The sequence below is a fragment of the Oryctolagus cuniculus genome, chromosome 2 (genome assembly GCF_964237555.1).
Source record: "Oryctolagus cuniculus chromosome 2, mOryCun1.1, whole genome shotgun sequence".
Taxonomy (NCBI): Eukaryota; Metazoa; Chordata; class Mammalia; order Lagomorpha; family Leporidae; genus Oryctolagus; species Oryctolagus cuniculus.
In genome coordinates, this window is record NC_091433.1 from 107,453,319 (window position 1) to 107,474,864 (window position 21,546).

Below are 21,546 nucleotides of genomic sequence, written 5' to 3' on the forward strand. Positions count from 1 at the left end.
ACCCCTGCTTGTATACAGAGCAGCGAACGAAAATTCAGTAGTAGCTAGGATCCCTACATGACATGTTGAAGTTTCAAGAGAGGGGACCTTGTATGACCCTCGTTCAGCTGAGCAAGTCTGGAGTACTGAAAGGACCAAGCTTGTGTCCCTGGCTAGTGGCTGGACACTCAGTCTGCCTGGAGCCAGCCTGGAGAGGGCTCCTGGGGGTGGAGTCTGGTGGGCGGACAGATCCATGGGACCTCAAACAGCAGGGCCAAGGGCAAGGGGGACCAGCCTTGCTGGCCTCGGGCCTCTCAGAAAGCGAGCGGTTGGGTTTGTTACTGGGCAGTGGGGACGGCTTGGGTAGCAGGTGCGCCTTGGGAGGGGGGAGGCCGCTGGGCTGTAGCCGGCCCCTGGGCAGCACAGGGGTGCTCATTGCCCGGGCTTGAAGAAATGGAGGTAGGTGGTGCCCGGCGATGTGGTCAGCAGGGACGGGGCCAGAGAGGGCTTGTCCCCTGCTCTTGAAGGGCAGCGTGTCTAAATTTCTTGTGTGTGAAGCAGGTTGCCTGGCCTACAGATGGTCTCCTTTGTAGAGGGTGAGGATGGGGCCTGAAGCTTTGTGACTGTCCGGCAAACACTTCTGCACATGGCCTGCGGGGCATGTTGTGTGCACTGCCTTGGGAAAGACTTCCAAGGGCAGGTGACGCGCTGTGCCGCCATCACGTCACTCACCATCTAGCAGGGATATGGGTCTGGACAGAGCAGGGCAGAGCTGTCTAGATGATGCCTGTCCAGAGCCCATCTCTGATGAGCTCAGAATGACACGGTCCCCTCCCTGTTGTGATCCGTCATCACCAGGCTCCATGTTGTCATCAGACCTGTGGCTTTGGCTTTCCTTGGTGTTTCCTTTGGGTTGAACTCACTGTGAATATACAGAATATACAGAATTTTCTGTTTTTAAATTTATTTGAGAGGTAGAGAGTTACAGACAGAGAGAGGGAGAGACATAGTGAGAGGTCTTCCATCCGCCCGTTCACTTCCCAAATGGCTGCAACGGCCAGAGCTGGGCCGATTCGAAGCCAGGAGCCAGGAGCTTCTTCCCAGTCTCCCATGTGGATGCAGAGGCCCAAGGACTTGGGCTATCTTCTCCTGCTTTCCCAGGCCACAGCAAAGAGCTGGATCAGAGAGAAGCAGCCAGGACTCCAGCCAGCACCCATGTGGGATGCTGGCACTGCAGGTGGAGGCCTAACCTACTATGCCACAGCACTGTCCCCAGGAATTTTCTTAAAGGAAACAAGATCACTCAGAAAAGGGCCCAAAAAAGAAACCCACAAAAAACAGGGCACTGTGTTTTGTTTCGTGGAGACCAGAACCTTCTGTGGACTGTGAAAGGATGACCTTCCCTCTATAGCTGGACACTTTGCCTTTGGGTGTTTAGCTAGGAAGCAGGCAGTGTGGCTGTGGCCAGGTGATACAATCCTGACTCTCTGCATACCGCCCCCCACCCCCGGCTCATCTTTGTGGGGCTGCCTAGGAGCATTGTAAAGACAGGGCCCATGGGACGTCCGGGGCGGCTCCATGTTGCTGGCAGTTTTTGGAAAGTGTACAATTCTAATTTGGTGGATTTTTAGCCATTGGTTTTTAAGAGTTTAACACTTGGCTTGTGTTTATGAAAACAATGGGGGCTAAGGTGATAAGCAGTGCAACCCACTCTAGAATTTGGAAAGAATCAGGTGGAGTTAGCAAAGAGGAATTAGAAATAAAACGTAAGGGAGCAGTCATCAAGAACTGTTTTTTTTTTTTTATTTATTTTATTTATTTGAAAGTCAGGGTTACACAGAGAGAGAAGGAAAGGAGAGAGAGAGAGAGAGAGAGAGAGAGAGAGAGAGAGAGAGAGATCCGTCTTCCATTCATTGGTTTACTCCCCAGTTGGCTGCAGCTGCCAGAGCTGGGCTGATCCGAAGCCAGGAGCCTGGTGCTTCTTCCGGGTCTCCCACGCACGTGCAGGGGCCCAAACACTTGGGCCATCTTCCACTACCTTCCCAGGCCATAGCAGAGAGCTGGATTGGAAGTGGAGCAGCCGGGACTTGAACTGGCGCCCATATGGGATGCCAGTGTTGCTGGTAGCAGCTTCATCTGCTGTGCCACAACACCAGCCCCTATAATGATGAATTTCTTACTAGATGGCCAGAGTTTAAACGTTTGGGATCTGGCAGTTGCCCAGCCAGACAACGACAGACTTGTGTTTTGCTGAGGAACGTAACAGACAGTCCTACTGATAGACACAGGTTTACTGCCCACACCTCCTGCTGGATGTTCCCAGAGCCCTTTCTCACGGTCTGACACACGGGCAGCACCCTTAGGTGTTTTCTTCATGGTTTCCCCAACTACATCACCTGTTAGATGCAGTGGTGCCCAGCACACAGTATAGGCTCAGTAAACAGTGGAGGGGAGTCTAGGCGAGTGAGGCTGGGCACAGAGGCCAGCTCAGAGGGTGGGACAGGAGGAGCATGTCCTGCCTCCTCCCTGCTTCCTGTTTACCTGGCTGGCTGACCACTGGGAAGCTGGAGAGCAGTGGGCTGGAGGCACAGTCCTCGTGCCTTTCTCTCCAGGGGGATGGACCATGGCCCTGGTTTCCCTGACAGCCTGAAAGGCAGGTGCAGGTGTGGCCGCAGGGACCACTTCCTGGGGCCTTGCCTGGCCAAGGAGATCCCCGGGCTCCGGGCACGCAGTGTGCTCCCTGATTGGATGTTTCCAAAGCTCTGCTGACAGAAGCGATTTTATTGCCTTGGGAAGGAAGTAAAGCCATATGCACTGTTCACTTGGGTGCAGGCTCCAGCCGCTGAGAATGTGTCTTCTTCAAGTTCAAGTGCGCCTGGAGAACAAAGCCGCAGAGGCTGGCCTGTGGGAGGCAGTGGAAAGAGGGATGCGGCCATGGCCGTCCCTCCCCCAGGGCTGCCTGCTCACCTCCGGGATGTGGCCTCCCCCCAGATTGGGCTCCCCCTGGAGGGTCTCATTCCCCTTTTGAATGCCTTCTTATGTGCACCTCTGCTGGCTGTCACATGGTTTTCCCAGAGAGGTTAGCAATTAAAAAGTTGTTGGGGCGGGGGTTTGGTTCATCGGTAAAGTCGCCTGCATTCTGCATTGCAGGGCCTGGGTTTGAGTCCTGGCTCCGCTCCTGACCCAGCTTCCTGCTAATGCGCACCCTGAGAGGCAGCAGTGATGGCTCAAGTGGTCAGGCCCCTGCCACCTGTGTGGGAGACCTGGGTTGAGAGACTTGGCCCCTGGGTTCTACACTGGCTCCTCACAGCACCAGCTGCTGTGGGCATTTGGAGAGTGAACCAGCAGATGGACGCTCTGTCTGCCTCTCGAAAATGAACAACAATGAATAAACAAAAAACAAGGGTTGTAAATTGAATACATTATTGATGTTTTCTACTTTGCAGAATGCTTGCCTTATGCCCCGGTTAATAACATCATTGATTTGTTGCAATGATGGTGATGGACTAAGCAGTTCCCCCAACCAGGTCAAGGGAGGAAGTGTGGTGTATCAGAAAATAGCACGAAGTGCGGTGTATATCAGAAAATAGAACGGAATACGGATTTTGCAGTCAAGATAAGTGTGTTGGTTACCAGTCTGAGCTGAGAGGCCTTGGGCTGGTTCATCCTGTTGCTGTGAGCTTTTGTTACAACTCATCTGAGACAGGCACAGTAACAAAGTTTGCCTTGGAGGGCTAGACTCTGCTTTCCTGCCACCCCCACCTCCCCAGCATTGCTACCAGCTATAATAAGGGCTAGAATTTAATTGTAAAAAATGTACATCAAAGGCTTGGTTGTGCTTGGCATCTACTAGGTTTGAAAAAAGCAAAGGAAAATAACACACACATGCACACACACACATGCACACAAATCAAATAACAAGAAGGCTTCTGAAAATAAATATGTAACAGATTCCATTGTTGTGAAGGATATAAAAAAGAGTCATCTATCTGTTATAAAGTGCAGCATGGGGCCAAGCCTCTGCCTGTGGTGTCAGCATCTCATATGGGTGCTGGTTTGTATCCTGCTGCTCCTCCTCTTATCCAGCTCTCTGCTGTGGCCTGGGAAAGCAGTGGAAGATGGCCCAAGTGCTTGGGGCCCTGCACCTGCATAAGAGACCCACAAGAAACTCCTGGCTTCTGCTTTGGATCAACCCAGTTGCGGCCATTGTGGCCATTTGGGGAGTGAACCAGCAGATGGAAGACCTTTCTCTCTGTCTCTCCCTCTCTCTGTAACTCTGCCTCTCAAATAAATAAATAAATCTTTTTTTAAGTGCCGCATTTAGTAAGTGTAATTAAAAGATTAAAAAGAGTTAAGTAGCAGCTTGGGGTGAGCATTGCCCAACAGCCAACGGAAAGACATTTTGCAGGGTTTGACCAGATGGAGGGAGAACTTCACTTTGGTGCAGTCTGATGGCTCCCGCCCAGTCTGGGGAACCATCTCCTGCCTTTGGAACAGGACCAGGGAGGGGGAAACTGACACTCTGGGGGAGTGGCTTGGGCTCAGTATGACTTTGTCTGAAGGACTTGGTCCTGGTGTTGCCTTTCTTGGCTGCTTGTGCCTGATATTGGCTGGAGTCCTGCTCAGGTAGCGGAATTCATTGGTGGATCTCATTCCCAGCATCCGCGCAGGTCTGTGGCAGGGCAACCTGCTGCAGTGTGTAGCTGACTCTTATGCTGTCTAGTTTCCAGAAGCATCATAAGCGGGGGAAAAAAACACACACACAAAAACCGCATATAAAGGAAGTAGTTTGATATCAGGATTAAATCGGTAAGAATTAAATAGTAAAATAGGGTGCATCTTTTTAAGGTCTGGTAAGTCAATATGAAAATGTGAGGTTTACTGAGAGCACAATGAGGGCATTGTGTTTGCAATGAGATAATCAGAGGAGGCAGGACTCTGTCGCTCCAGGACCTGGTGAGAGGTGCAGACCGCGTGGGTGGCGGGCGGGGAGGCTCAGCCATTTCAGCCCAACTGGAACCCTCAGGAAGAGCTGAAATAACTTAGGGCCTGGGAGCTTGTCAAGCTTTTGCTTGCTGGCTCTAAAGGGATGAAGATTTGTGCTCTTAGATCCGCATTTTGGTGGCATTAGACAAAGGAAGACTTTATTTCAAATGAAATAGTAAATCTGATAATATTTCCAGCACTTTCTCTCTCTTTTTCTCATTTATTTATTTATTTATCTGAAAGGCAGAGTTACAGAGAGGCAGAGGCAGAGAGAGAGGTCTTCCATCCCCAAATGACCATAATGGCCAGTGCTGCAGGCCAGGGCTTTACCATGCTGTGCCACAGCACTGGCCCCAAAGGGCTGGATTTGGCGGTTAAAATGCCCACATCTGGGGGCTGGTGCTGTGACAGAGCGGGTAAAGCCATTGCCTGCAATGCCGGCATCCCATATGGGTTCCAGTTCTAGTCCTAGCTGCTCCTCTTCTGATCCAGCTCTCTGCTGTGGCCTGGGAAAGCAGTAGAAGATGACCCAAGTCTTTGGACCCCTGCACCCACATGAAAGACCCGGATGAAGCTCCTGGCTCCTGGCTTCCGATCAGTGCAGCTCCGGCTGTTTCGGCCAATTGGGGAGTGAACCAGCAGATGGAAGACCTCTCTCTCTCTCTCTCTCTGTGCCTCTCCTTCTCTCTCTGTGCAACTCTTACTTTCAAATAAATAAATAAATCTTTATAAAAAATAAGAAATTAGGGGCGGCGCCGCGGCTCACTAGGCTAATCCTCCGCCTAGCGGCGCCGGCACACCGGGTTCTAGTCCCGGTCGGGGCGCCGGATTCTGTCCCGGTTGCCCCTCTTCCAGGCCAGCCCTCTGCTGTGGCCAGGGAGTGCAGTGGAGGATGGCCCAGGTGCTTGGGCCCTGCACCCCATGGGAGACCAGGAAAAGCACCTGGCTCCTGGCTCCTGCCATCGGATCAGCGCGGTGCGCCGGCCGCAGCGCGCCGGCCGCGGCGGCCATTGGAGGGTGAACCAACGGCAAAGGAAGACCTTTCTCTCTGTCTCTCTCTCTCACTGTCCACTCTGCCTGTCAAAAAAAAAAAAAAAAAAAAAAAAAAAAAAGAAATTAAACCCTTGAGTTAAATGAAGTTGTTACATTGTTTCTCTTGTTAACCCATCTTTTGCTATAATGTGACCATTGTTATATAATTCACAATAGTGCCTTGGCTAGAGGCCAAAGGGAATAGAATCAGGAAAACACAGCAGGCGTCTCTCAAGCCTCGGAAATACCCCACTTTTTTACTAAGAGGTAGTTAGTATATAACACGCATTTTATCAGTTACACTTTACATGATACACTTTTGCGCGGATAGAAGATTTAATATTAAAAGCATTCACAAAATGTAGTCTGTTTTTGTAAAGAGAAATTATGAAGGGGATGTTCACTTTGTTGCTGATTTTTTCTTTCTTTTTTTTTTAGTTAATTAATTAATTTATTTTGAAAGACAGAGAGACTGAGATCTCTCATCCACTGTTTGGTTCCCATAAATGTCTCTGACAGCCAAGGCTGAACCAGGCCAGAGCCAGGAACTCAATCCAGGTTTCCCACGTCTGCATCAATGACCTAACTACGTGAGCCGTCACCCGCTGCCTCTCAGGGTCTGCATGAACAGAAACGCTGGAATCGGGAATGGAACTGGGACTCAAGCCCAGGCGTTCGACGTCAGATGTGGGCATCTTTTTTTTTTTTTTTTTTTTAAAGATTTATTTATTTTTATTTGAAAGAGTTACAGAGAGGCCGGGTATGGGGGGGTCTTCCACCCACTGGTTCACTCCCCAGACAGCCTCAACAGCCAGAGCTGTGCTCTTCTGAAGCCAGGAGCCAGGAGCTTCTTCCGGGTCTCCCACGTGGAGACTCAAGTTTTATGTGGTGTGGGAGCCTTCAGAAATGAAAACCCAGACACCCTGGGTGCTCAGGGTCAGAATGTGAACAGCCAGAGGGGATGAGCTCATGGTACAGACTGCCAGGGAGATGGGGCAAGACCCCTCTGGCACAGCCTTCCTGCCCCTGGCTCCACGTGGAGCAGGCCCTTCTGGAACGAGCGTTTTCAAGGGAGGAGGGGGAGGGAGACATTTCTAGGTTGTGGGGTTCTGCCTTGGGAGAGAGGAGTTCTAGTTTCTGTGACTTGCACTGGGGGAAAGGAATTTTGGTTTCTACAGCTGGCTGCAGGGGAGGGGGTGGGTAGGAGATAGGAGAGCAAGAGGTCGGAGACGTCTTGTTCCGGGAGATGTGTTGTTCCTGGAGATGTCTTGTGCTAAGGCCCTTCCAGGCTCCTTGGGGTTTCATGGTCTGAGCCCCAGCTAGGCTGAGGGAGGCTCTGAGATGATGGGGAGCGGGGAGCCCTTTCCCTGTACGTCCTCCCCTCCCACCCCAGTCCAGATGGGCGCAGGGCAGCAGGCTTGGGGACAGCATCTAGAGGAGAACGTGACAGCTGATGCAGCAGGTGTGCATGTATTTATTTATTTATTTTTTTACAGGCAGAGTGGATAGTGAGAGACAGAGACAGAGAGAAAGGTCTTCCTTTGCCGTTGGTTCACCCTCCAATGGCCACCGCGGCCGGCGCACCACGCTGATCTGAAGGCAGGAGCCAGGTGCTTCTCCTGGTCTCCCATGGGGTGCAGGGCCCAAGCACTTGGGCCATCCTCCACTGCCTTCATGGGCCACAGCAGAGAGCTGGCCTGGAAGAGGGGTAACCAGGACAGAATCCGGCGCCCCGACAGGGACTAGAACCCGGTGTGCCGGCGCCGCAGGCGGAAGATTAGCCTAGTGAGCCGCGGCACCGGCCAGGTGTGCGTGTATTAAAATCTGCACTCCAGGGGAGCTCTCATGGTTAGGTTATTGATACACAGAAAAGCTAGAAATTCTGAGATAGTTGTTAGCATCAGAGAAAATAAAAAGCTATATAAGATAGGAAGAGTGGGGGCCCCCGTTGTGACATAGGGGTTAAGTCACTGCCTGTGACGCCAGCATCCCACATGGGGGCGCTGGTTCGAGTCCCGGCTGCTCCATTTCCGATCCAGCTCCCTGCTGATGCGCCTGGGGGAAAGCAGGAGAGGACGGCCCAGATCTTTGGGCCTCTGCATCCACATGGGAGACCTGGAGGAAGCCCTTGGCTCCTGGCTTCCGCTATTTGGGGAGTGAACCAGCGAATGGAAGATCTCCGTCTCTCTCTCTCCCTCTCTGTCTCTTCTTCTCTACATGTAACTCTTTCAAATAAATTAATAAATCTTAAAAGACAGGAAGATTTCCATTGTATTACTACAGAGCTCAACAGTGATAATAGTATCAATGTTAACCCTAAAAGAACTGCAATTATTGTGTAACCAGGATGTGAGGAGCTGCCGGCCGTGGTGGCCAGTGAAAGGGCATTGAGCCTTCTATTTCTGAAAGTTGACAGCTGACGTCCACGTGGAGCATTCAGGAAGTAGAAATATGAGCATGCCGTTTGGAGAAACGATGGTCGATACAACAAGAATCTGCTAAGAATTGGAAGAGGTTGCCCTGGGGAGCTGGGAAGGGGCCGAGGGAGGGGATGAGTCAGATACTTCTATACGTGCACCTGTTAGTGTGGTTAAACTGTAGGCAGAATCTGAAATTTGAGAGAACTTGGCATTGTTTCTGGCCAGCTGCCTCCATGTGGGTCTGGGGGCTCAGGAAGGCACTGAGGCAGGGGTCCATCACTGCCTGTGGACCGTGGTCCCCCGATGCCTGTGTTTTGGCCATCTCTCCTCTCATTGAACTGTATTTAGCCTTGACAATGTCCAGCATGTGTGGGGGGTGTCCCTTAACCCAGGCTCAAAGCCGTTTTCAGAACTGCATCTTATCTAGTCAGATACTTTTTTTTTCCTTTTTCACGATTTTATTTGAAAAAAAAAAAAAGTCCATATTTACAGTCATAGAAAATGCTCATGAAAATACTTAAAAGAATATAAAAAATAATCTCTATTAACAAATTCTGCTTCTCATTCATGCTACAAAATCAGTCCTCGAACTCACGGTAAGTTCTACCCCACACTGTTAGAACTTCGGCAACAGTCACGAGGTTATCGATTACCTAAGAAGGAAATGACCTCACCAGCGCCCACTGCAAGCCCCGGCTACAGGACTTTATTTTACAAATCCCAAAAGGTCTTCCCAGTGAGTACTTAAGGTTGAGTTAAACCGTGAAAGGGGGCCGTGGCTAACGCACTGCTGGCTTCACAGGGGACAGAAGCAGAATCGTCATTAGCAACTTGAGCCAGCTCCCACCGCCCCAGCACAGTAGATAATTAAGGCTTTTAAACTCAGCTCTACCAAGAGGGCAGGAGTAGGTCTTACTGTTAGAAGAGAAAAAAATAAAAATAATAAAAAAAAGAAATCTCCAAATACCGTGATGCCTAAGAGGTGAGATCAGGATCCTTAGGATTCGTTCTTTTTCTTCTCCTTTAAAAATACATTTTCAGCACGCAATTTTTCTATGTCCTCGAGAAGCCTCACGTTCTCCTTCTTGAGCCGCACCATGTACTGAATCTTCTGATGGAGGTTCTGGTGGCCGAGCAGCCTCCCACTCTCCTCGGCCAGACACTCCACCTGCTTCCTCAGCAGGTACTCAGATACCTTTCATGCAGGATTAAAAGACACCCACTTGGGAATGGGTTTCCTCTCCAGAGAAGTGATCATTTTGGAGTTAGAAGTTCATTATCTTTGTCTCTTTCCCAGCCTCACCGATGTGGTTCCGTGGCCATAACCCAGTCCTTTGGGGATCTCAGATTTGTTCATTCATTCGGCAGACAGAGTGGTGGGGAACTCCCATCTGCTGGTTTACTCTTCAGATGCCTGCCATGGCTGGGGAACTGGAGTGGGAGCCAGGAACATCAGCCAGGACTCTCATGTGGGTGGCAGGAGCCCAACTACCCGAGCCGGCACTGCTGCCTCCCCAGAGTCCATGCTAGCAGGAAGCTGGAGTCAGGAGCTGGAGCCAGGAGTGGAGCCTAGGCAGTCAGAGGCAGGATGTGGGTATCTTAACCCCTAGGCCAAATAGCTTCCCCTGGGGCTCATTTCTTTGTGTGTGTGTTTTAATTTTTTTTAGATTTATTTTATTTATTTGAAAGGCAGAGTTACAGAGAGAGGTAGAGACAGAGAGAGAGAGAGAGAGAAAGAGAGAGAGGTCTTCCATCTGCTGGTTCACTCCCCAAATGGCTGCAATGCCTAGGCTGAGCCAGGCTGAAGCCTGGAACCAGGAGCTTCTTGTGGGTCCCAAGGACTTGGGCCATCTTCTGCTGCTTTCCCAGGCGCATTAGCAGGAAGCTGGATAGGAAGTGGAGCAGCAAGGACTCAAACTGGGGCGCATATGGGATGCTAGCGCTGCAGGCCAGGGCTTTAACCTGCAGAGCCACGGCGCCGGCCCCCGGGGTCGCTTTTCTTAATGTACAAAATCATGATCACAATTACCATCAAATTATAAACACAGTTTTCCTTTGTGGAAGCTTTTATGCTTCAAAATGTTGTTGTTTCCCAGATATGTTGGCTAAATTGATTTTAATTACCTGTAATTAAAGAAGGACAAAATAAAAAGAGCATTTCATTCAGCAGTATCTGTCACAAAACTTAACAGTGTGAAGAGCTGGAGTTGGCAGTGAGGGGGTGAACTGAGCCATGTAATGCTGAATTGCAGATGGTGGTGAGTACAGGGGCTGTTGGAGCCACAGGGAGGGTGTCTCAGAGGACCTGGGATCTCCACTGACCCCTGCAGGATGTGCGGGTGGTGTCAGCGGGGTGAAAAGTTGGGAGATAGAGCCTTCTGAGCAGTGCCATTGGCTTGTGCAAAGGCCCTGAGGTCCTGTCTCTGACAGGTTCTGTTGGAAATGCCCGGGAGTTGTCTAGCGAGGCCCCCGAAGAGGGGGAAACCACAGAAGGGAATAAGGAATGGCCAGGGGCATCCACAGAGTGCATTTTCCCTGCAGCCAACCAACTGGGAAGGATCCACCCCACAGTGCAAGGGTGGGGGTGGGGGGGAAGGCTGGTGAGCCATCGGCCACCCGGGCAGGAGCAGTGGGGGGTGGGGGGTGCCCAGGGGGAGGTGTGGTGTAGGGGTGGAAGTAGGGATGGGGAGTGAAAGCAGCTTGCTAGGGTGTTGTGTGGGGTTTCTGGAAGATTGCATACTTCTTTTTTTTTATTTTTTATTTTTTTTATTTTTTTGACAGGCAGAGTGGACAGTGAGAGAGAGAGACAGAGAGAAAGGTCTTCCTTTGCCATTGGTTCACCCTCCAATGGCCGGCGTGGCTGGCACACTGTGGCCGGCACACCGCGCTGATCCGAAGGCAGGAGCCAGGTGCTTCTCCTGGTCTCCCATGCGGGTGCAGGGCCCAAGCACTTGGGCCATCCTCCACTGCACTCCCTGGCCACAGCAGAGAGCTGGCCTGGAAGAGGGGCAACCGGGACAGAATCTGGCACCCTGACCGGGACTAGAACCTGGTGTGCCGGCGCCGCAAGGCAGAGGATTAGCCTAGTGAGCCGTGGCGCCGGCATGATTGCATACTTCTTGTCTGCAAATAGTGTCTGTTGGATGCTGGATGTACAGGTGCTGTGGACTGGGGAAGAGCTGGCTGGCCTGGAGATGGGCCCAGCGTAGGACTTGAGTCGTGGGGAGGCATCCAAGGGCAGAGGGATCGTGTGGGCCACTTTCCAGGGAATTTCGTTTCAGGGACAGGGTTCAGTAGTCAGCACTGAAAAAAAAAATGCCTCAAAGAATCTGTCAGTGGCAGACTCCCTGTGGCACCATAAGAAACTCTTATGGAGAGGGGCTGAGAGGGAGTGAGTCATGGATCCTGGCCGGTGACCCAGCTTCCCTAGCCCACGGGGACTGGGGGTGGGGTTTCAGAGAGAGGGTGGCTCAGGCCAGCTACATGGGGACAGAAGCTCTTGCGCCCGAGCCCTGTGGAGCCCACCGGATGACCTCTTCATCTGACTGTCCACAAGGAAACCAGTAAATCAGGGTCAGTGGCTCCATCAGCCATGACAGCAAACTTCTGACCGTAAGGAGGGGCTCATGGGAACTTGGGACTTGCAGCTGGTTGGGCAGAGGTGCAGGTGAAAACCTGGGCCTTGCGATTGGCATATGAGGTGAGGGCAGCCTAGTGGGCCTGAGCCCTCCACGTCTGGGGACCCCAGCTCACCCCAGGCAGTCAGTGTCCTGGCCGAGCTGTTGGCCACCCAGTTGCTGTGTGAGTGGGAAAACCTCCACACCATGTTTGCTGTCAGAAGTGTTGTGGGTTGTTTTTTCTTTCACCAGTGAGTGATTTGACTAGTTGAAGTGGAACCCAAGGATGTTGGTTTAGGACTGGACAGTGATTGTGTCGCTTAGCAAAAGGCCTTCTTTGAGGAGACCACAAACCACTGAGCAAGTTGGTCTCGTCACTTGCTTGGATCTGGCGTCACGTGGTGCCCGTGTGTGGGACGCCCCTCGTGCCGTCTCGTCTGGGGTGTAGATGCTGGTGGGATGCTCATCTCGCTTCCCAGATGTTTGCTCAGTCTTCATTTCTGACTGTCCTAGATTTACATAGTCTCTTCTTGTAGTGCTTCCAGGATTCGAAACATGTAATGGTCTAGGAGGAAAATGCAGATTAAATAATTTACTGAATTGTGTAGGTTGACCATGCACGCCATTCAGGTTGACTTAATCTGTTTAACGGGATTCTATTGATTGATTGATTTTAAATTTACTTGAGAAACAGAGAGAGAGAGAGAAAGAGAGAGAGCGAGCGAGCGGGAGTGAGCGCACACTTCTATCTCTGGTTAACTCCTCAATGCCCACACGAGCCGAGGCTAGCCTGGGACCAGAGCCAGGAGGCAAGAGGCAGGAGCGCCCCAGGTCTCCTGGGTGGGCGCAAGGATTACAACCACTGGAGTTATCATCGCTGCCTCCCAGAGCTCCCATGAGCAGGAAGCTGGAGTCAGGAGCTGGAGCTGGGTGTGGAATCCGGGCTCTTCGGATGTGAAACTCGGGTGTCGTGTCATCCTTACTGCTCGGCTGCTCTGAATAAGTTTGTGTCCCATTAGTTGAGATGTAGTGAAGTTTTAAGTAAGAAATAGAATGGCATTTTTAAAAAAGATTTATTTATTTGAAAGGCAGAGTTAGAGAGAGAGAGGAGGGAGGAAGAGACGTAGAGATCTTCCATCAAAAGCCACAATAGCTAGGGCTGGGCCAGACCGAAGCCAGGAGCCAGGAGCTTCTTCCAGGTTTCCCACGTGGGTGCAGTGGCCCAAATATTTGGGTCATCTTCCACTGCTTTCTCAGGCACATTAGCAGGGAGCTTGATAGGAAGTGGAGCAGCTGGGACTCAAACCAGTGCCCATAAGGGCTGCCAGCATCGCAGGCGGCAGCTTTACCCATTATACTGCAGCGCCTGCCCCGATATAATGGCATTCTTAAAATCAGATTTGCCTGGCAATGAATGATTTGGAAGCAACTTGTGAACTTTCTCACCACGGCTTGTAACCACATAAAAAGACAGGATAGCCGAAGCTTAGAGATATTTCACCTGCCTTAAGAGTATGTAGAACTCGTGTGGATTCTATTTCGGTTATGTTGTTGTTGTTTTGCTCTTTTTTGTTTTTTAAGATTTATTTATTTTGAAAGGCAGAGTTACAGATAGAGAGAGGGAGAGACAGAGAGATCTTCCATTTGCTGGTTCACCCCCCAAGTGGCTGTAACCACTAGCGCTGGGCCAGGCCAAAGCCAGGAGCCAGGAGCTTCACCCAGGTCTCCCATGTGGGTGCAGGGGCCCAAGTACATGGGCCATCTTCCACTGCTTTCCCAGGAGCATTAGCAGGGAGCTGGATCGGAAGTGGAGCAGCTGGGACTCAAACGAGTACCCCTATGGGATGCTGGCGATGCAGGCAGCAGTTTAACTTGCTACACCACAACTCCAGCCCCACTGTTCTGCTGTTATGATGAAAAATAAATGTAAAACACAAGCAAGCCATTATGAGTGAGCTGGAGGAAAGTGTCAGACTAGATCTTAGTAACTGCAGTGTCTCCAAAGTGTGTGTGTGTGTGTGTTTCAACCTGTAGCTTCCCTTTGATTCCTTAGGTGAAGGAAGATTGGATAGTCATTCAGGTTTCAAAGCTGACACCGTTTAATCTCAGTGTAATGAGACTGTGTGTTAATGTGGGAATTAGGTTCTAGGAAATAGGATTTGCAGGAGGCCATGGATTTGGACTGGCCGCTTGTACTGGACCCAGTAGATGAAACCAATACAGAGTTTAACCACAGTAACCGAACTTTGGCTGATTGCAGAAGTCCGTGTGGCTACTTAACTGATGGGGCTGTAATGTAATTAAGCTATAACTAACTTAACTGACTGGGTGATTGAATAGGCTGTAGTCAGGTTATTTTCTATGCCTCATTCCTGTTTTCTTTTTTTTTTTTTTCTTTAAGGATTTACTTATATATTTGAGAGGTAGAGAGAGAGAGAGGGAGAGAGAAAAATACCTTCTATCTCTTGGTTCACTCTCCGAATGCTGGTAACAGCTGGGGCAGGGCCAGGCTGAAGCCAGGAGCCAGGAGCTCCATCTATGTGTCTCACACTGATGGTAGGAACCCAAGTACTGGGGCCATCATCTGCTACCTTCCAGGAGCACTAGCAGGAAGCTGGATCAGAAGCATGAAGGCGGGTCTTGAGCCAAAGCACTGCACTATGGGATGCCGGCATCCCAAGCAACGGCTTAACCCACTGCACCTACACCCTGTTTTCCTATAAATGCCGTGTGATGGGGCATTAGCTCAAGTTCTCAAAGCCTCCTCTGGAGGTCCAGGTGAGTTGCTCTTTGTTTTCCTTTGCCTTTTTTTTTTTTCTTTACTAAATTTAGTTGATCGAAGGAAGTTTCCTGTTAATGAAGGTTAAACATTGCTTGAGATGAAAACAGTTCTTAAAGTCAGCAGGCCATCTCGTTTTTGGTTATCTGCCCGTGTTACCTGGTGCTCCTGGGAGTGAGAGCCTATATTTGGGAGCGTCTGGTCACCCAGTGAATTCACCCGGGGCTCCTGCTCCCTGAGTGGTGGGCAGTCTGTGTCCATGGCTGTCGCCCTCTCTGTGGCTTGGCCAGTGTATAATGTTGAACTTGGTAAGTGTCCGCTGTGACACCAGCTGCTTGGTGGAAGTACCCAGGGCTCCCGGACAGCCAGGTGAGGCCAGCAGATCAGGCTGAGAATGGCTGTTGGGTGAGGTTGGTGGTGGTTTTCGCTAGAGCTCCCGTTCTGCTTTCTGCTGTTCAGATGGCGTGTAATGCAAAAGTCTGTGCTGGGCAGCTGTCCGGTCTTCCAGCCTTTTGCTGGTCTTCATTTATCCGAGAACACTTAGATTTGAGGAGAAAAAGGGTGAGGGAGTCTCTTCTAGAACTGGAAGATTCTAGAATGGGAAAATTCTCTTTGATAGGATGTATTTCACCTTATAAGCTGTTCTCCTTGTTTGATTTTAATTTCCTGGATGATCTGGAAAGCCAGACTTGAACATTCTACATTAAAAGCCAAAAGTTAGGGCCAGCGCTGCGGCTCACTAGGCTAATCCTCCGCCTGCGGTGCTGGCACACCGGGTTCTAGTCCCGGTTGGGGCGCCGGATTCTGTCCCGGTTGCCCCTCTTCCAGTCCAGCTCTCTGCTGTGGCCTGGGAGTGCAGTGGAGGATGGCCCAAGTGCTTGGGCCCTGCACCTGCATGGGAGACCAGGAAAAGCACCTGGCTCCTGCCATCGGATCAGTGCGGTGCACCGGCCGTAGCTGCCATTTGGGGGGTGAACCAACGGCAAAGGAAGACCTTTCTGTCCCTCTCTCTCACTAGCCACTCTGCCTGTCAAAAAAAGAAAAAAGAAAGAAAATACAGAAAATCAGAAACTCGAGTGCAGTGAAGGAAGTCGTCTGCTCACTTGTTTCTGTGAATGAATGATGGGTAGGGATGAACTCCTGTGAGCCATTTTTATTGCCGCGTAGTATCCTACGTGAGTTTGGTAATGAGTTCCAGTGGTGCTGCGGGGACGCCTGGTGTTTGTGCGGTGGAGGAGAGCCTGGTGGAGCCGGGTCTGTGAGTACACATGAAAAGAGCTGTTCGGGAAGAAACGTGTTTCTAAAGGCTGTGAAGTGGTGTCACCTGCAAACTGCCGATGGGAACCTGTGGAACGGCAGGATTCCTGGGTTGTCGCTAGAAACTAAGGTGGCGAAGAGTTAAAATTCTAATGTATGGTAATTAAACCTAGAAATAACTCCCTTTGCAAGGGATGTAAGACACGTCTTTGGTACGTGAAGCTGTAAGGTATAACTGTGTAAAGTTAGGACTTTTGTTCTCTGTGCAGGTAAGGTTTTCTGGAATAATTGAACTGCTCTTCATGGGAAATAGAGCTTGGTTAGATATCTTTCTGACTTAGGAAAACTGAATCCTCCTAATTGAAGAACTGGGCTTTTTCCCAAGGGCGTGTAGCTTTCTGTTTGTTCTGTCATTCATCATTCTGGTTAAATAAATGACTGTAGTTACGGTGAACTGTGCACTTATTTTGCCCCAGCGTTTTGGACCTTTGTCTTTGACACGTTTCTCAAAATCAAATTCTAGATCAGGTGTCGTGTCTTGACTTTAAGTTAACTTCAAGATATTCCAGAAGGGCCCAGGATCACTCTGAAGGAAACATATTAATTAGGCTTATTTGGTACAGTAAATGGGAAGCATTGTCAAATGATGCTAAGTCTTTGAGTTACATTTATATAGATGTTACTAATGTGTTTCAGAAATTCTGTGACATTTATAGAAAGCATTACACTAGGTCTATCAGATAAAATTCTGGTTATCTTAGAATGTTATATAACAGACAACCAAATTTCCTTGTTGGTTGCATCAGTTCCTGAAGTGTTTCCTCTCCAAGGTGACTCGTGGAAAAGACTGACAAAGATTCTTGGTGACTTTGAGATCATACATATTGCACTGAGTGAGTTCCTAGAACTCTAATAGAGAGTGAAGCAAGCAGCATAGGCACTGAATACTGGGGAAATGCTTGGACAGGTTTTCCTGCTGGGTCAGCCAGTTCTGAGAGTGTTGTAACACGCGCAGGTGATCTCAAGATTGATCAACCTTGAAAACTGACAAACAGGGCCATACACCTGAATTGGGGGAATAAAACCGATATTGGAAGAGAGTGAATCAGTGTTAAGTGTGGACTCAGAGTTGCTAGGGGGTTGGCTGGCAGGTCTTTGAGGCTTCCATCATTGGAGGTTCTGCACTCTGCCTCATCGTGGAGTGTACAAAATGATACAAATCAGGGGAAAACACTGGTGCGGTGGGGTTCTGGCCAGCCAGTGTTGGGTTTAACAAGTCCATCATCCTGGGAAGATGATCAGAATTTCAGATAGTATACTTCTGCTATCTGATCGATCTTTTAAATGTTTGCAAAGGGATTTTGTTCAATTGCTGTTACCTACACTGAGATATGGATATATTCTTGAAATTCTCTATTCTCTGGTTGTGTAGAAGCCTTCCAAGTAGAAAGACTGATGTCATAAGAACAGTTAAAAGTTTATTCACGATTATTATGGGGCATTCTTGGAGATCTCCTCCAGCTGCAGAGAAAACTTTTTTTTTTTTTTTTTTTTGTAAATTATGGACTTGGTTCCTCTCATTACCCATACCCATAAACCTCAGGTCTTGGAAACTTGGCTTCATCTTTTTTTTTTTTTTTTTTTGACAGGCAGAGTGGACAGTGAGAGAGAGAGACAGAGAGAAAGGTATTCCTTTACCGTTGGTTCACCCTCCAATGGCCGCTGCGGCTGGCGCACCGCGCTGATCCGATGGCAGGAGCCAGGAGCCAGGTGCTTCTCCTGGTCTCCCATGGGGTGCAGGGCCCAAGCACCTGGGCCATCCTCCACTGCACTCCCTGGCCACAGCAGAGAGCTGAACTGGAAGAGGGGCAACCGGGACAGAATCCGGCGCCCCGACCGGGACTAGAACCCGGTATGCCGGTGCCGCTAGGCGGAGGATTAGCCTAGTGAGCCGCGGCGCCGGCCGGCTTCATCTCTTACAACTTAAGGAAGCCTCTCTGGATTCCTGGAACTTTACACCTGTTGGAGACTTGAAGGGAAAGCTGACCAGGGAAAACTGCCCCAGAAATAGATCTCAGAAATGAGCAGCTCTTGCCAAGATATCTTACCCTCGTCTTCTTCATGCCTTTGTCTACCTCGTTAGCTTGACAGAATATTGCTGTAACCAGTCAGACCACTTACACTTGTTCTTGCTCTTTTACTTAAACCTGGTTATGGGGTGCTGGATTACTGGCTGTCTCCCACAACATGGCGAAATAAGTACTGAGACTACCGAGACTAGACTAGACCACTGAGACTATTAAGACTAACTCTATGCATCTGATCTCCCATCATATGGCGCTGAGAGAGAGTAAACAAGTCTTACACAGCTGCTTCGTTAATTAGCTGATTCCTGACCCAACCCCTTAAAAGGGGGAGAGAGACAACATGCGTGGCCGGCGCCCCCCTGAGAGAGTCGGTCAGAGAGCTCGGGGGAGCGGCAGCAAATCTGGGAAGGGCCAGGGAAAGAAAACAGCGTCCGGTCTGGTGGTGTTCCTCTACGAGTGGGGGAGCGACAGGCTGAACAGGTAGGAGTCCACAGTTGTTTGTTCTTTATCTTGCTTGTGGGTAAATACATTGGGTATTATAGAGACTTGGTTACAAGAAAATTAATGAACAGGCTGTTTGGTTAAAATGGACAGACTCATTGGATCATTCTTTGACCACTTGTTCTTTGGTTGATTTGGTTCATGGGGGTACTGGGTAAGGTGTATATTCCTTATTCTTGGTATTACCCTAATAGTCAGTAGCCTGCTGAAGACTTATGATAACTCAAATGCATGATGCTAAGGACACCGTTACCTGTGGATGATGTGTTAAGACTTGAAACTCTGCCAGTGCCATGGCTCACTAGGCTAATCCTCCGCCTAGCGGCGCTGGCACACCGGGTTCTAGTCCCGGTTGGGGTGCCAGATTCTGTCCCGGTTGCCCCTCTTCCAGGCCAGCTCTCTGCTGTGGCCCGGGAAGGCAGTGGAGGATGGCCCAAGTCCTTGGGCCCTGCACCCGCATGGGAGACCAGGATAAGTACCTGGCTCCTGGCTTCGGATCAGCGCGGTGCGCTAGCCGCAGCACGCCGGCTGTGGTGGCCATTGGAGGGTGAACCAACGGCAAAGGAAGACCTTTCTCTGTCTCTCTCACTGTCCACTCTGCCTGTCAAAAAAAAAAAAAAAAAAAAAAGACAGGATGATGGTGACACAGTGGTGCTGACACCCTACGTTTTGGCCAGGTTCTCACTTGGGAATTAAGTGAAATTTATGGGAGACCATGGATTTGCACTGGGCACAGAGCAGAACAACATGGAGCAGAACAACAGCAAACTAATACACGGTTAAGTCACAGTCATGAGCTTTGGTTGCTTTGAGAGGCCCTGTGACTGTTGAGCAAGTGACTGTTGACTAAGCTGTACCAGTTAAGGTGTTTGCCGTCCCCACCTCCTCTTTCCCCCTGTAAACGCTATCTGATCATGGTGATGGAGTTCTTGGTACCTGCTTTGCTCTGGAGTTAACCAATTCATGAATTGTTTCTTCTTTGCTCTAACTACTAAATTTAGTTGGTTTAAGAGATTTCCCCTAAGTCGATCATAATTGTACATTTATTTACTTTCGCTGAACTTTTTATGGAAACCCTTAGTCATATAGGCAAAGCCAGAAACTTCACTGTGTTGGTGGTGCCTGAAATTTGACTGAGAAGAGAATCTGTATGGGTGATCATCTATTTATACCAGAAAGAGAACCAGGAAGTGTGAGTGTGTGTGCAGGTTGGGGTGCAGGTGTGGAGGACAGGAAGAAAGGGAGTGAATATCAGATTTGGACAGTTAAAGGACTTGTACAGAGACTGTAAACCTGAAAGTGTTTGACAACACACCTCGTAATGTATAATATTGCTGTATAAGTTCCCGAAAAGTGTTGGGAATCAGAATTACATAAACCAGACAATTTTACTATTACTTGGTTTCAGAGAGATGTACAAGTGATATTTAAGTAGAAACCATGTTACTAAAAGCCTAGACGTTGGAGTAAGATACCAGTGTTTCACATGTAAGAATATTTTTATTACAAACTAAAAATAAGTTGATCAAAACCATCCAACAAATGAAGGGGGTGAAGACTCTCCAAAAAGTGCAAAGTCAAAAAACGACACAGACTGGAACTGGTCCTGATTGACGGGGACCAAAGAGACATAAGTACAGGTGATCCCGAACCCTACAATGGGTCCTGTCCTGGAGGGGGAGGGGCTGTAAGAGGCCCTTCTGGGTCAGCTGGCAAAACCACTGAGTGAGTGGTAGACCACACGTGCAGAATTCACTGACGTTGCTAACTGCTGCTGCATGGCAGGATATCCAGTTTGATAGAAATACTCCCTTCCAGTGAGTCGGGGAAAATGTGTAATTGTGCGTCCTATTGAGTGAGTGCAAATGGGATGAGCTGTTAACAGTAGGGGAAGCTGCATCTTGGCAAAGGGTGTAAGTGTTCTGTGTCCTGTTTTAGTTGCTGTAGCTTTTGAGTTTATTTAACTTTTTATTTGGAAATATGTTGAAGTGTGGACCTAAGCACTCCTCTACTTTGAGAATTTTTTTGAGAGGTGCAGGGAGATGACCATAGGGAGCTCCCATCTGCTTGGTTTACCTCCTAAGTGCCCACCATGGCATCTGGCTGGGGCTGATGCCAGGAACCGGGAACTCGGTGCAAGCCTCCTGTGTGGGTGGCGGGAACCCAATTCGTGGAGCCCTCGCTGCTGCCTCCCAAGACTTGCACTGGCAGTAAGCTAGAGCCAGGAGCTGGAGGTACGTAGCGAACTTGGTTACCCCAGTCTGGAATATGCATTGTAACGGCTATGCCCATTTTAGTCTGTTACAATATAATAGTTATTTTAGTTTTTCCTGCAGGAAAAATAACTGAATCTGAAATTTCTCCTTGCTTTTCTGATTGTAACTAGTTTTGTAACCTGGTTTTATTTTTAAGATTTATTTTATTTGGCCAGTGCCGCGGCTCAATAGGCTAATCCTCCGCCTGTGGCGCCAGCACACTGGGTTCTAGTCCTGGGCAGGGCACTGGATTCTGTCCCGGTTGCTCCTCTTCCAGTTCAGCTCTCTGCTGTGTCCCAGGAGTGCAGTGGAGGATGGCCCAAGTGCTTGGGCCCTGCATCCGCATGGGAGACCACTGTCTCACTGTCCACTCTGCTTGACAAAAAAAAAAAAAAAAAAAGATTTATTTTATTTGAAAGGTAGAGTTACACTGGTTCAATTCCCAAATGGCAGCAAAGACCGGAGTTGAGCCAATCTGGAACCAGGAACCTCTTCCAGGGCTCCCACGTGGGTTCAGGGGCCCAAGGACTTGGGCCATCTTCTGCTTTCCCAGAGAGCAGGGTTGGAAGGGGAGCAGCTGGGACTCAAACCGGTGTCCATATGGGATGCCAGCACTGCAGGCTGCGGCCTTAC

General features: G+C 49.6%; 1 protein-coding gene across 4 annotated transcripts in view; it reads left to right on the forward strand.

The window, feature by feature from the left end:
* The window catches only part of TBC1D8 (TBC1 domain family member 8), a 131,041-nt gene that overhangs the window by 949 nt on the left and 108,546 nt on the right, over window positions 1–21,546 (forward strand). The window lies entirely within an intron of this gene.